This window comes from Dendrobates tinctorius, unplaced genomic scaffold (assembly GCF_039654945.1).
Source record: "Dendrobates tinctorius isolate UK_male_01 unplaced genomic scaffold, ASM3965494v1 ptg000031l, whole genome shotgun sequence".
Taxonomy (NCBI): domain Eukaryota; kingdom Metazoa; phylum Chordata; class Amphibia; order Anura; family Dendrobatidae; genus Dendrobates; species Dendrobates tinctorius.
In genome coordinates, this window is record NW_027361699.1 from 12,377,876 (window position 1) to 12,393,155 (window position 15,280).

Below are 15,280 nucleotides of genomic sequence, written 5' to 3' on the forward strand. Positions count from 1 at the left end.
ACAGGTTGCCACGAGAAGTGGTGAGTTCTCCTTCAATGGAAGTCTTCAAACAGAGGCTGGACAGACATCTGACTGGGATGATTTAGCGAATCCTGCTTTGAGTAGGGGGTTGGACCAGATGGCCCAGGAGGTCCCTTCCAACTCTACGATTCTATGATTCTATGATTCTATGATTCTAGGCCCCGTCACACATAGTGATCTCGACCAGCTCCCCTGCCGGTATCACTGATCGCTGCAGGAAAGGCCAGGACTTTTTTTTGGTCGCTGGTCTCCCGCTGGCCAGCACGCATCGCTGCGTGTGACAGGCCGGAGACCAGCGATCAGCTGGTAACTAACGTATACATCGGGTATCTAGGGACGCACGTCCCTTAGATACCCGATGTGTACGTTAGTTACCAGCTCCCTGCATCAGCGCGTTGGTTACTAACATGTACAGCGATGCCGGGCGCTTGATGTCGCTGTGCTGATCGCTGGTGAAGCTGTCTGTTTGACAGCTCACCAGCGATCACATAGCGATTCACCAGTGATCCTGACACATTGATATCATTGTCAGGATCGCTGGTGAGTCGCTATGTGTGACTCCAGCCTTAGCCATGGAATAACTCCCCATAGTATTGAAAACAAAAAAGAACTGGAGTACAAAATCCACCAAAATTATTGTAAAATCAGAGAAAGCTTTATTTATCTGATGAAGCCTATGCAAAATGCGCATAAGGGTGAGCTGTGTGGAGTGCGGAGCATCCATGGGTAAGGTACTTTGAATACTGTGATCATCTGTGCTGTTAATATGGGTCACTATGGCTGCTATGCTAAGATGAATAATGTTTCGTGGGGCCTCATAGTTTGACTGCACTGGTGTCCAGTTCTTTATGATATGTAGGTTGCACTATACAAAATTACTGGTAGCACTGTCACTGTATTATAAATTGAAATTTGATTAAGAATTATCCCATTGGTTTGCTGTGCGCTGCTGCACCGTTTTTGCTGCACCTTAAATCCCTGAACAAATCACTCTATAATGATATGATATTGTCTTAATGTTGTCTTGTCATCTCTTATATATGAGATAAATAAAGCTTTTTCTGATTTTACAATTCTTTTGGTGGATTTTGTACTCCAATTCTTCTGTGAACCTATAGCTCAGAAAGTAACCAGAATAATATTATACAGCAACTTCTCTCTCCTGTTCCTTTCAATAAGGCCTGCTCGGATGGCGCCCATGCCTAATCCCTCTCTTGGTACATGAGGAGTTTCCTAGCGACCTTGTGAAATCTCCCACTAAATAGTAGGGGAAGCTGTTATCCTCATGCCTGGGTGTCCCAGCTTAGGATTGCAATGTTTAAAACCCAAAAGAACAAAATGAGCAAATACCCTGTAGTAAATTAATAGCAAAAGTGCATGAAAATAATATTAGGTACTTTAACATATTTTTAATTAAAAAAAAAAAACTAAAAGCCTTACCATCACATCATGATGACCCTATTCGGAACGGTTCTAACCTCTAGTATTAAAACCTAACCATGTGTCTAATACTATTTGTGTGAATAAGGGCTGAGAATGACTGAGGCGCCGACTAATGGATACACACAGCAGTGGGGAGCTTTTTAAATGTAATGTCCACTGGGGACCAAGTACCAACAGACACTGCCATGAGTTTACAGAAAGCCTCAATTTCCACAAGCTTTAAAAGCAATATTTCCAGAACAAGAAGCCTGGAAATGTACCTGTCTAGTGTTTGGGCCTGTGGATGGCTAGGTATTTCTGTTTGCATTCCAAGGCCTGAAGTAAGGACAGCTAAATGCTGCGCTAGGACAAAGAATTGGACAAGGTTGTTCATGGTGTTTGAGAATGTGCAATAACAGGTACCAGGAGGGAGGCATTTGCATCCTGGACAGGTGATTGGCAAGCATGTAGCACAGTGGAAGAGGCAGTGGTGTCACCCACAGACACTGATTGTGGATCCATGCATTTGGCCCAACTAGAGGGGTGCTTTGATGACATGAGCCTGAGCATGCTAGTGGTGGTCAGGCTGGTAGTGTTCAATCCCCTGCTGATTTTTGTATGGAACAGTTTGCAAATGACCATTCTTTAAAAGTCCAAACTTTAAAAAAGTATCAGACTGGGCAACACCTAAATCTTCCCCTCGAAACTTGACGAATGTGAGTGCTCTGGAGAACAGTTGCCCACACTGCCTCTTCCAGTGCTGCAGATCACACACCCTCTGCCCTGCTGTCTTAGTTCTTCATGGCACCTTCCCAGGTTGGGTCAGTGGCTTACAAAACCTACAAGAAACAAAACAAATATAAACCCTGCTGTAAGTAAATAAGTAAAAAGCAAAAGTGCATTTAAATAACACAAGGTTCTTAGTAATTCAATTTTTGATCAGAAATAGTCTAAAAGCCATCCCACTGTCAATGAGGTGACCCTGATTGGGATGGTCCTACACTGTCTATTAAAAACCTTACCATGTGTCAAAGTTGACCTCAATGTGTGAATAAGGGCTGACTAAAGGACCGACCTATGGACACCAGCCTAGAAGAAGCTTTTAAATGTAACTTCCAGCTCAAGGGAGGGAGGCCACACCCTGGTTTGCACAGAATGCAAAAATACAAAGGAAAAAAAAAAAAGTTGAACTTAGTTTAATTTGGTATGCATGCAGCACATAAACGCATGTTCACTTTGGCCATAAAACATACAAAACCTGCAAGAAACAAAATAAACATAAACCCTGCTGTAATTAAATAAGTAAAAAGCAAAAGTGCATTTAAATAACCCAGGGTTCTCAGTAATACAGTTTTTGATCAAAAATAGCTTAAAAGCCATCCCACCATCGACAAGGATCAGTAACTTAATTGTCCACCACTTCGTTCCACTTTCGCACTCTGGTCCTCCTGACCTGTTGACGTAACAATATCAATTGTTGGCAACTGTGTCTCATCATCATCTACCTCTTGAGAGACTAATTGCCATTCCCCACTGTTGTGTTCTCCATCATGGCGCATCACTACACATGATCTCCTCATGTCCTTCTTGACACATGCAGGACCATAGGCCAGAATCAATAATTGGAAATGTAAAGAGCTCCTAGTGTGTGGAATCTCATGTCTCCTGGGACTCGCCATGGTGGGAGAAGGGGTAAGCAGGTTGAGGATTCTGTGGTTCAGCTTCTTGGCTAGTGAGACTGGTCCACGTGGAAGACAAGGTGATGCTGGTAAACAAACTGAAGACATTATCTACCATTCAACTGACCACCTGTGCGCACTGTTTTTGTTTTTAGAATTATGTCCAAAGCTCCCATGCAAAATAGGATAGGAAGCTATGCCTTGTGGATGGGTATGTTTGTTGTGCTCCCACAGCAGAAACAATTTCACATGGGACATGGCCTCTGCCTTTGCATGTATCATCAGCATTTCCACTGCCTTGTCCCTTACTGCACATCTTGTGCAATTTAATTTAGATATATAATTAAGTGAAGAGAGAGTACCATAATATTGGCAATCACTATACTCGTAACGAGTACTTTTTAAAAAACGCTTATTCATTCCAAATGGCTATTACAATGCAAGTCAATGGGAAATGCTAGTAATTTTCTGCTGGCCTCTACAAAGGGGTCTGGGGGCCTGAGGAAAAGGCTGAAATGGATGGAAAAGTGATGAAAAAGAAAGGAAAGAGCCTTGATAAAATGCTTGCATGCATTTCTGACTCACATATGGTTTCTGGGAATGAGTTTGTCGCAGTATTACGCCACATTTACAGATACACACGAACAACTACCAAACCTAGACTTCTGTTGAATATGTATCCCCCATCTCAGTGACAAAGTGGGACAACCTGTCACAAGGGCCTCTAATGACAAATATTAGTTTGGTAGCACCACTCTGCATTCAAGATTTGTGCACTGCACAATGTGCATACAGTAGAGTTTGTAAAAATTAGCCCTATGGGCTGAGTCATGGTTGACGCTGGAAGCCACCATCCCAAGGGCCTCCAATCACAAATAGTAGTTAGGCTGGAGTAGGAATACTGTCTTGGTTTGTCCACTGCACAATGTGCATAGGGTTTGTAAAAATTAGCCCTATGGGCTGAGTCATGGTTGACAAAGGAAGTAAACAAGTTTTTATGGGAATGGGTTGATGTTAACAGCAGTAGCATGAATCAGCATTTTGATGAATTTAGGTTGGCTTGCTGTCATCTGGAGGGATTGCAAACTGTGGAGATAGCTAGTCTTTGCTGAATTTAGTCAGAGTAAGGCTAGGTTCAGACTGCATTAATGCAGTCCGTTCAATGCATAGCGTTGACAGACTGTGTTAACGCTACTGTCCTAATGCGATCACGTTAGGCTATTCCGCTAGTGCAGATGCTTCATCTGCGCTAGCAGTGACGGACCCTCGGACACTGCAGAACGCGTCCGAGGGTCCATCACAGAATGACGGCACATCGCTAACACATGCCAATTAGGACATGCGTTAGTGATGCACCACGTTATGGCAGTCTATGGCAGCGTTAACAGCTGCTTTACATTGCGTTAATGCTGTGGTGTAATGCAGTCCATCTAACGGACTGCCATAACGCAATCTGAACCCAACCTTAGTCTATCTGCATTTTCCGTGGAGAGGTGTGTGCACCTATCAGTGATGATAGACTCAGCGGAACTGACATCACACTAGCATCTGGGCAGGCCAGCACTTCCAAAGCGTATAAGGAAAGGTCAGGTCAAGTGTTCAGCTTGGACACCAAATAATTAAAGGGAACTGAAGTGTCAGAAAGGACGCACATATGGTCACTTAAGTACCCCTTGACCATGTTCTGTGACTTCTCCCTCCTTGGCATTGTTGCAGGCACAGATAGCCCTTGCTGTTGTGCTGGTTTATTGAAAATTCCCAATTTGTGCACATTTTAACCCCACCTCTGTTGGACCTGTTGTTCGTGTCTCTCCCCATTATCCCTTGGTGTTGAAAATAAACAGTACCTCAGCCACCAGCATTGTCTGAGGGTGATGTTTTCAGAAACTGATCTACAACAACCCGCTAGAACGATTCCATTGTAAAACTCTTAGGTGACTCCAAAAAGAGAGAAGGAAATTTCACCTTGCACCGAGGATCAAGAAAGGTGGTCAACCAGTATTGGTTGTTGGATAAAATGTATAGCACGCCAGGGTCTTGCCACAGACACTTACACATGAACTGTGCCAACAGTAGGAGCAGTACCCATCCTCTCCTCGTGCTGACTCACCTCCGCCTCCACCTCCTTCTCTCCAGCCCATCCAGGCTGCACAGACATGAAACTTGGGTTGTATGTCCCCTCTGTAGCAAAGAAAAACAAGTCCTCTCCCTCCTCATCCTCCTCATCTTTCTCCTCATCACCCAATGTTGCCTCAGAATATTGGCTGAGCTGGGTAGCATCACCCTTTGTGAAATCTGTCTCCATACCAACATAAGATAAGATAATCCTTTAATCGTCCCACCATGGAGAAATTCAACATGCTGGGCACTTAAAACTTCCTCTTTGATATTATGCAGTGATTGTTTAAAGAGACATAGCAGCAGGATAGCTACGCTGATAATAACCTGGATCACCACTCACGAGTTTGGTGCAGTACTCAAAGTTCTCAAGAACCTCACAAATGTCAGCGATCCACACGCACTCGACAGTTGTTATGTGTGGTGGCTGACTTTCAGTCTGATGGGCATGTTGAAGCTGGTATTCAGCTACTGCCCTCTGCTGCTCACTAATCCTCACCAACATATGATAGGTTGAGTTCCATTGCATGGGCAGGTCACAATTGAGTCGGTGAATTGGCAAATTCAAGCACTTTTGCAGCACTGTAAGACCAGCAAAAGCAGTAGAGGATTAGCGGAAATGGGCACTAATACGGCACACCTTCTCAAGTAGGTACAGCAATGCAGGGTAACTTTTCAGAAAATTTTAAACAACTAGGTTCGGCACGTGAGCCATGCATGGCACATGTACCAGCTTGCCATCCTTTAAAGCCGCCACCAGGTTACGCCCATTATCGCAGATAACCAGACAGTGTTGGAGGTGCAGCGGGGAGAGCCATTGCTCTGTCTGTTGTTTTAAAGCTTGCCACAGCTTTGATAATGTTTGGACTACTGCTTTGTGTAGGGCACTAAACTTTTTTTAAGTGGACTAATGTGGACAGCAGAACGCAGGCTGAGACCACAAAAACAACAGGAAAATGGCCTGGTGCATGCTTGGTAGCAGGCAGTAGGAAAAGTTTGGACTGCTGCTTTGCGCAAGGCACTAAATACCTTTTTAAGTGGACTAATGTGGACAGCAGAAGGAAGGCTGTGACCAAAAAACAGCAGGGAAAATGGCCTGGTGCAAACTTGGTATCAGGCAGTAAGAAATGTTTGGACAACTTCTTTGCATAGGACACTAAATGCCTTTTTAAGTGGACTAATGTAGACAGCAGAAGGCAGGCTGCGACCACAAAAACAGCGGGGAAAATGGCCTGGTGCGTGCTTGGTAGCAGGCAGTAGGAAATGTTTGGACTACTGCTTTGCATAGCGCACTAAATGCCTTTTTAAGTGGACTAATGTGGACAGCAGAAGGCAAGCTGTGACCACAAATACTGCAGGGAAAATGGCCTGGTGCATACTTGGTAGCAGTCAGCAACAAATGTTTGGACTACTGATTTGCATAAGGCACTAAATGCCTTTTTAAGTGGACTAATGTGGACAGCAGAAGGCAGGCTGTAACCACAAAACAGTGGGGAAAATGGCCTGGTGCCTGCTTGGTAGCAGGCAGTAGCAAATGTTTGGACTATTGCTTTGTGTAGGGCACTAAACACCTTTTTAAGTGGACAAATGCAGACAGCTGAAGGCAGGCTGTGAGCACAAAAAGAGGGGGACAATGGCCTGGTGCGTGCTTGGTAGCAGGCAGTAGGAAATGTTTGGACTATTGCTTTGCGTAGGGTACTAACCCAAAAACAGCGGGAAAATAGACCGGTACTTTAAAAAAAGGCAGCACAAAATGCTAGTACTCTGTGCTGGAAAAATATTGCTTGCCTCAACAAGAGCTATTTTAAGATGGTCACTGGAAGAACACTTTAACCTCTCTCTACCTAATACACAATCTCTCTCCCTGTACTCTGACTTTGTTGTGTGTTTTCAGCTCTGAAAAGAGCTATTTTTTTTGGTATTATGAAGCTAATGACCTCGTTTAAACTGTCCCTGCTCAAGTATCTTTCTCTTCCTACTCTACAGTGACCTAGTATACACGGCAGGTAGCCCTGAAAAAGGCTTTTGTGTTATCAAGAGGCCTAAAGACTCTCCCTAGCAGCTGAACGATCTCTCCCAATGCTTGTAGATGCAATGTGCACAAAATGGTGGCAGCAGGGCTTAAATAGACCCTATGATGCTGCAGCCAATCACAGTAATGCCACAACCAAGATGTCTGCAGCATTACTCTTTTTAGTTAAGAAGCCCAGCATGTTTAGTGGCTGCAAAGGAGGTGCAAAAACTGCAGGACAGGGCATCCGAATATTGCGAGGCGAGTACACAAATGCTCGCAATATAACGAGTAACCCGAATACCGTACTATCTGTGCAAATAGTGAATAGTAACAAATATACTTGCTCATCACTATATATAATATATACCTACAAACTTTCTGGTATTAATATGGAAAAGAAAATATGTAGCCCTAAAATGGCAATGGCAATAATAAACCCTACCTTTATGCCTCTAATTCAAAACTCCTCCTACACCAACTATCCCGACACTGAATGCAGGTAACAACAGTTTTATTAGAGAAAGAACAGTATGTAGCACTGAAAATGACTTTTCTTTAAATGGTGCATCAGTGTTATATAAGTACTGCAATAGCAATATTAAACTCTGCCTATATGCCTGCTCTAAAATGAGCTCTTCCTTTTGTAATAATTCTCACTGAACTGCTTCCAGAGGAGATTGTGCCAGACAACATGTCACTGGTAATGATGAGCGAACGTGCTCGCCACTACTCAGTACTCCCTTGAGTATCACTATACTCAGTGTACTCGGCGAGCACAGAGCATTTCCGGGATTACTTAGCGGGAACTTGTGTCCACACCCAGCATTTTTGGCAGGGTTTAAAGACCCAATCATGCTGCAGGGATTGTCTGCCAGGCTATGAAACGCCGCACCCATCTTAGTTGTGGTCATGCAATGATTGGCTGGCCGCATAGCATCATCAGAGGTATAAGAGACCGGACGCCGCTCTACTCGGCGCATACAGCTCCGGATTGAGAGAATGTAGGGAGAGCGGCTACCTTGATAGGGTCAAAATTGGGGATTTCTTAGTTATTGTGGGGCCTACCATCCTAAATACTCACATCCAGCTAAACCCACAGTCCTTCTAAGGACTAATTCCGGAGTATATAGGTTCCAGGGTTAGGCAGTCAGGGGAGTGTACGTCACTCTATACACATCAGTGCAAGGTCTGCAGGCACTGTATGAGTGTGTATATAGAGCATTGCATACATCAAGAGGGTCCATTCCCTTCCTGTGTTCTGTTGCTGCTGCTGCTACCTGTGGGATATATTAGCCATATATAGCTATCCCCAGGTGTAAATGCAATACAGGCCACACATTTTTTGGTGTGGTATCTAATTGCAGCTCATATCTGTGCATGCTTAAAGTTTGGCCAGTTTACCGCTTTTTTTCCCTTTTTTGCCTGACTGTCAGTTCTGGAGAAATACAGCAGTATTTAGGCAAAAAAAAACAACAGGCCACACATTTTTAGGTGTGGTATCTCTGTGCCAGCTCATATCTGTGCGTGCTCAGAGTTTGGCCAGTTTACGGCTTTTTTCTCTTTTTTTGCCTGGCTGTCAGTTCTGGTGAAATACTGCAGTATTTAGGCAAAAACAAAAAAAATAGGCCACACATTTTTTGGTGTGGTATCTCCGTGCCAAATCATATCTGTGCGTGTGTGCGTGCTCAAAGTTTGTCCAGTTTTCAGCTTTTTTTCTCTTTTTGCCTGGCTGTCAGTTCTGGTTAAATACAGGAGTATTTAGGCAAAAAAATAAAGACCACACATTTTTTGGTGTGGTATCTCCGTGCCAGCTCGTATCTGTGCATGCTCAAAGTTTGACCAGTGTACAGCTGTTTTCTTTTTTTTGCCTGGCTGTCACTTTTGGGTAAATACAGCACTAGTTAGCCTAAAAATAAAAAAGGGCACATTTTACAGTGGGGTCTATCTCTGACACACCTCATACATCCATGTGCCAAAAATTGAGACAATTAGGCCAAAATTCCCTTTTTTGGGCAGTCTGTCACTGTCATGACATCCAGCACTGTTTTGCATTCACCAAAAACAAAGAAACATATTTTAAAGTGTGGTATATCTGTGACACGCCTCATATGTCCGTGTGATAAAAATTTGTGAATTTTAAGCCGGTACTCCATTGATTGCCAGTCTGGTATTCGTTATATACAGCAATATGTTGCATTTTTATAAAAAAACAGGCCATATTTTACAGTGGGGTCTATCTCTGACATGCTCATACATCCGTGTGCCAAAAATTGAGGCATTTAGGCCAAAATTCCCTTTCTTGGGCAGTCTGTCACTCTTGTTATATCCAGCAGTCTTTTGCATCCACCAAAAAACAAAGAAACATATTTTACAGTGTGGTATATCTGTGACATGCCTCATATGTCCATGTGATAAAAATTTGTGGATTTTAGGCTGGTACTCCATTGTTTGCCTGTCTGGTACTCAAGTTATATACAGCACTATGTTGCATTTTTACAAAAAACAGGCCACATTTTACAGTAGGGTCTATCTCTGACATGCTCATTCATCCGTGTGTCTAAAATTGAGGCATTTTAGGTCTAAATTACCTTTTTTGGGAAGGCTGTCACTCTCATTACATACACGCAGTGCCTGGGCTGACAAACATTTCCCCATGATGGTACATTTTTTAAAAATATACTATGGGCATCACAGACACCCTTGCCAAAAATTGAGTAACTTTTGCATTACGGAATATGTTCACCCTGGTATTCTACTGGTTGTGGATGATGAGGATGAGGATAAGGAGGAGGATAACACCAAACAGACCAAATCAGGAAGCGGATACCCATGTGTGGTTGTGAAGAGGTGCATGAGAATACACCTCCACAAAAAAGACAATGTATTTAAGGTTATGCTTCGATGTTTTTATTTGGTGGTGTACATAAGTCTTGCCCAATCCAGCCCTTGTTTATTTTTATGAGTCAGCCTGTCAGCATTGTCAGTTGACAGGCGGATGCACTTATCTGTTACAATTCCTCCAGCGGCAGTAAAAACCTGCTCTGACAGAGCTCTAGCAGCAGGGCAGGCCAGTAGCTCCAAGGCATAGAGAGCCAGTTCATGCCATGTGTCCAGCTTGGATATCCAATAATTAAAAGGCACAGAGGAATCCCGGAGAACGTTTGTACGATTTGCAAGGTACTCCCTCACCATCTTCCCAAACATTGCAATTCTTGTGCCAGCACCCCTTGCCTCTGTGCCGACACGATGGGAGGGTCTGAGAAAACTGCCCCAGAACTTTCCCACTGTTCCCCTGCCTGAGCTGGATTGTACTTCTGTCTCTCTCGCTTGGACTCCTTGGTTGTACAACAAACTCTGACATCTGCTGCCAGTGTTCTCACATGTAATTCCACTCCAAGGGCCAGTTGTACAGAAACATTTTTGTACACCTCTCTGCCTCAGTAAGAAGAGATTGAAATTTCTCCTTTTAGCGGGGGTCTAGAAGGGTCAACAACCAGTAATGAGTGTCACTGAAAATTTTGATAAGGTGAGGGTCACGGGAAATGCAGTGCAACATAAAGTCAGCCCACTGCATCCCAGACTGCTAACAGGCAACACTTCTGTGCCATCACCAAGGGGATGACTGACCATGCTGCCCTCCTCCTCCTTGTCCTCAGGCCTACAACACTTACAACGAACCTCAGTAAGATCATAGTACAAACATCATTGTAAAAAACTTCTTGTAAATACACCCCTGTATTTTTAAGCTCCCTCACCTCATTTTAGATTGTAAGATGTCACGAGCAGGATTGTTTTGTTAAATTATTGTTATTGTTGTTACTTAGTGTAGATTGTAAGTTATCATGACCAGGGTAGTTTTATTTGGGTTTAATTATTGGACAACCTTGTTGATGCTGGTAAACTAGTCACCAACTGTCCTCTTCTGCTCTGAAATCCTTTCCTACATCTGCAGTGTAGAGTTCCAAGGCCTGTAGTCATCACACACCAGTCGGTGAACCAGAAGCAGCAAGCGCTGCTGAATCACTGCAAGGGCGGATGAAGCTGTAACTGACTTTCTAAAATTGAAATTTAGATCATTGTATTTTTACCAGCAGATCTGCCAGCTCTGTGTCGCTTTTCAAAAAATATTGACCAATTTGGTTAAGCGCGTGAGCCAGGCATGGCACGTGTGTGAGCTCGCCTCGTCAAAGAGCTGCCACTAGGTTCCACCCATTGTCACACACAAACATGCCTGGCTGTGGGTTCAGCGGTCTCATCCACTGATATGCCTCCTGTTTCATAGCTGTCCACAACTCTTCAGCATTGTGGCGTTTTTCACAGAACCATATTAGCTTCAGCACTGCCTGTTCCCGCTTTGATAAGGCAGTGCTGCAGTGCTTCCAGCTTATGACTGATGGGCTACCTTTTTGAGCTGGAGGCTGAAGAGGAGGCAAAGTGGGGCAGTGCACTATGCACTCGAAGTGCCCATGCTGCGGCAAAATGGAGCAGACAGACCCCGTGAACTACAGGCATGGGACCAGCTTAAGAGAAATCGGGCAATACATCAAAGATTTTTGGCATGGACAAGCAGTGCATAGGAGGCTGAGTAGCGTTCTCCGCCCTTAGAGCAGTGGAGCTGCAAGGGACAGTTCCCATTGTCTCCCGCCACTAAAAGTGATATTGACATTTACCAAGGCACCGTTTGTCCAGTAACCACCAGAGAGCGAGGCGCCATGCACTCCTTGACCATGAGTACAGCGCACGTGTGCAGTAGAGAGAGACAGTTCATGTCACGTGTTCAGCTTGGATAACCAATAATTAGAATGCATAGAGGAATGACAGAGGATGTTGGTACGGTCAGCAAGGTACTCCCTCAGCATTTTCAAAAACTTGCACTCCATCTGAGAGTCCCCTGCATCTCAGAGACAGGGCAATGCACTGCTTTTGCTGTCTTGGAGTTGTGTCTCTCTCACCTGTTCTCCTTGCTTGGCCAACAAACTTTGACAACTGCTGCCAATGTTTTCAGATGTGAGTTTTTTTAATCATTCTGCAACAAGGGCCCTCTGTTCCTGCAACATTTTAGTACACCTGTTTGCCTCTGGAATAAAAGATGTAAAGTTCTTCTTGTAGCGTGTGTCTAGAAATGTCACCAGTCAGTATTGGCCATCACCCAAAATTTTGATAACACGAGGGTGACAGGAAAGGCAGCGTAACATAAACTCAACAATGCGTGCAAAACTGCTTAGAGTCAATACTTCCTTGTCGTCACCAAGGAGACGACTGACTATGCTGTCCTTCTCCTTCTCCTCAGGCCTACAACACTTACAACAAACCTTAAGATCATAGTACAAACATCATTGTAAATACCTTCTTGTAAATAGACCCCATGTATTCTTAAGCTTCCCAACCTCATTTTACATTGTAAGTTGTAACGAGCAAGATTGCTTTGTTTTGGTTATATTTTTGTTATCGTTGTTACTTAGTGTAGATTGTAAGCTGTCACGAGCAGGGTAGTTTTATTTGGGTTTAATTATTGGATTATTGTTATGGTTGTTATTTAGGACTGTTGTGTTTTAAACTGTTAAACTGTAAATATGTTTTTGTTCTGTAATAACTTTCAATATTCAAATTAGAACACAGATAAGCAGGATGGAGATGTTAATTATGGTTTAATTGATGCTCACCCCTGGAGTCCTTAAATTTTTGTAGGATGGTACACATGTCATACATTCATGTCCACTCCTGAGATCTTATGTGTGAAGTCAGAATTGAATATCGACAACCTTGTTGATGCTGGTAGATTAGTCACCAACTGCCAACTTCTGCTCCCTAATTCTTTACAAGATCTGAAGTGTAGAGTTCCAAGGGCTGGGGACATCACACACCAGTCGGTGAGCCAGAAGCTGCAAGTGATACAGAATCACGACAAGGGTGGATGAAGCTGTAGATGACTTTCTAAAATGTGTACGCAGAGCATTGTACCTTTCCTAGCAGATCAGGCAGCTCTGTGTCACTTTTCATAAAACCTTGACCAAAGAGGTTAAGTGCATAAGCCAGGCATGGCATGTGTGTGAGCTTGCCTCGCCACAGAGCAGCCACCAGGTTCCAGCTATTTTCACACACAACCATGCCTGGCTGTGGGTTCTGCGGTGTCAGCCACAGATCTGCCTGCTCTTTCAGAGCTGTCCACAACTTTTCAGCATTGTGGCTTCTTCCACAGAAGAATATTAGCTTCAGCACAGCCTGTTGCCACTTTGATGAGGAAGTGCTGCAGTGCTTCCAGCTTGTGACTGATGTGCTACTTTTAGAGATGGAGGCTGAAGAGGAGGCGAATGAGGAGGAGGAGGTGCATCTTATCACCATCTTTATTATTTGGTGCGTTCCGCCAGCCCTAACATTAGCATAGAGATGAGCGACTTTGCCTTTTTTCGGGTCGAGTCAGGTTTCACGAAACCCAACTTTCGCCAAAGTCGGGTCGAATGAAATCGGCCGATTATCGTGAAAAGTCGAAGGCCGACTGAAACACGAAATCCAATGCAAGTCAATGGGGAAGCAAAGTCGGCAGGGAGTGGAGGGCAGGAAACACACCTACAGTGCCCTTTTGAATGCCAAAAACATCAATTCTGATTACTGAAGCTTTTCAACCTTAATTTACTTCATAATACTAGTTGCGCACTGAAAAATGGGAGTTATTTGGCTAAATTTGTGGGGGGGTAGGGCTGGCTCCAGGTTTTCATGTGCCCTGGGCCAAAGAGCACCCCTTAACACATACCACCACTCATGATGCTCCGACACCGCAGAGAAATAGCGGCATAGTACAATGAAAAATACTTCACTTTTTACATCTCATGACTGATATCCATTTTTAAAAGCTCCAAAAACGGACAGTATATTACTCCATACAGTATTATGGCCACCGCATAGTGCGTTATACAGAGTAATGAGGCCCATATATTTCTCCATACAGAATCATTGGTCTCATATAATGTTTGAAACAGTATATGATGAGCTCCACATAATGCTACAGTATATGTTGGTCCCCATGGATGAAGCTGCACTGTCTCATGGGCCCAAATAATGCTCCATATATAATGGGCCCCATTTCTAATGCTCTAGTGTATAATGAGCCCTGTAAATGCAGCTCCAGTGTCTGATGTCCACCTTTGGAATGCTCCAGTGTATGGTAGGCCCCATATATAATTCTCCAGAGAATAGTGCTCCCCCAAAATTGCTGTCCCAACATTGAAAACAATTAAACAAGTCTCCTCAAATAAGTCTCCTCGCTAGGGAATTCCTGTACTAGTCTGGGCGTACAGACTTGATGTCATTGCGCTTTCTGATCAGAATATCACTGTCAGGAAACGCGGAAGACGTCATGGCAGTGGAGCAGGCAGAGGTAAGAATTTTAACTTTGCAAGTGCTGTGATCCTGAGCAAGCAGGGGGGGCCCACTCGCTGGGGACGGCACTGGCACATGGCCCCTCATAGTACGGCGGTGTGTCTGACGGCGGGTATGCACCCACACCGTCAGAGACACTTGATTGCACTATGAGGGACCCTGTGCCAGTGTCCGCGCCCAAGAGTCGGCCCACCCACCTGTCTAGGGCAACGGCACTCGCACGGTTGCGTGCGCTAAGTGGTGACCCCGGCCATGGGGGGAGGAGGCAGCACAGTTAGGGAGGTTTACAAAATGGCATATGTTGATGTGGGACATTCACCTGCTGCTTATGGCGAAATTGGTCAAGTCCCAGGAAGAGGAGGACCAAAGAAAGCCATTATTCTGGCAACCTATGTGTCATCAGGGTAAGGTGTGACAAAATCCTTGGAAACCCATGCATGGTTCATTTTAATGAAGGTTAGATCATCCACATTTTGGGTCTAGAGACGGGTCCTTTTTTCTGTCAGGATTGATCCAGCAGCACTGAAGACTCTTTCTGATAGCACACTTGCAGCTGGGCAAGCGAGCTCCTGTAAGGCATATTGTGCCAATTCAGGCCAGGTGTCCAGTTTAGCGGCCCAATAGTCAAATGGGAATGACCTGTGAGGGA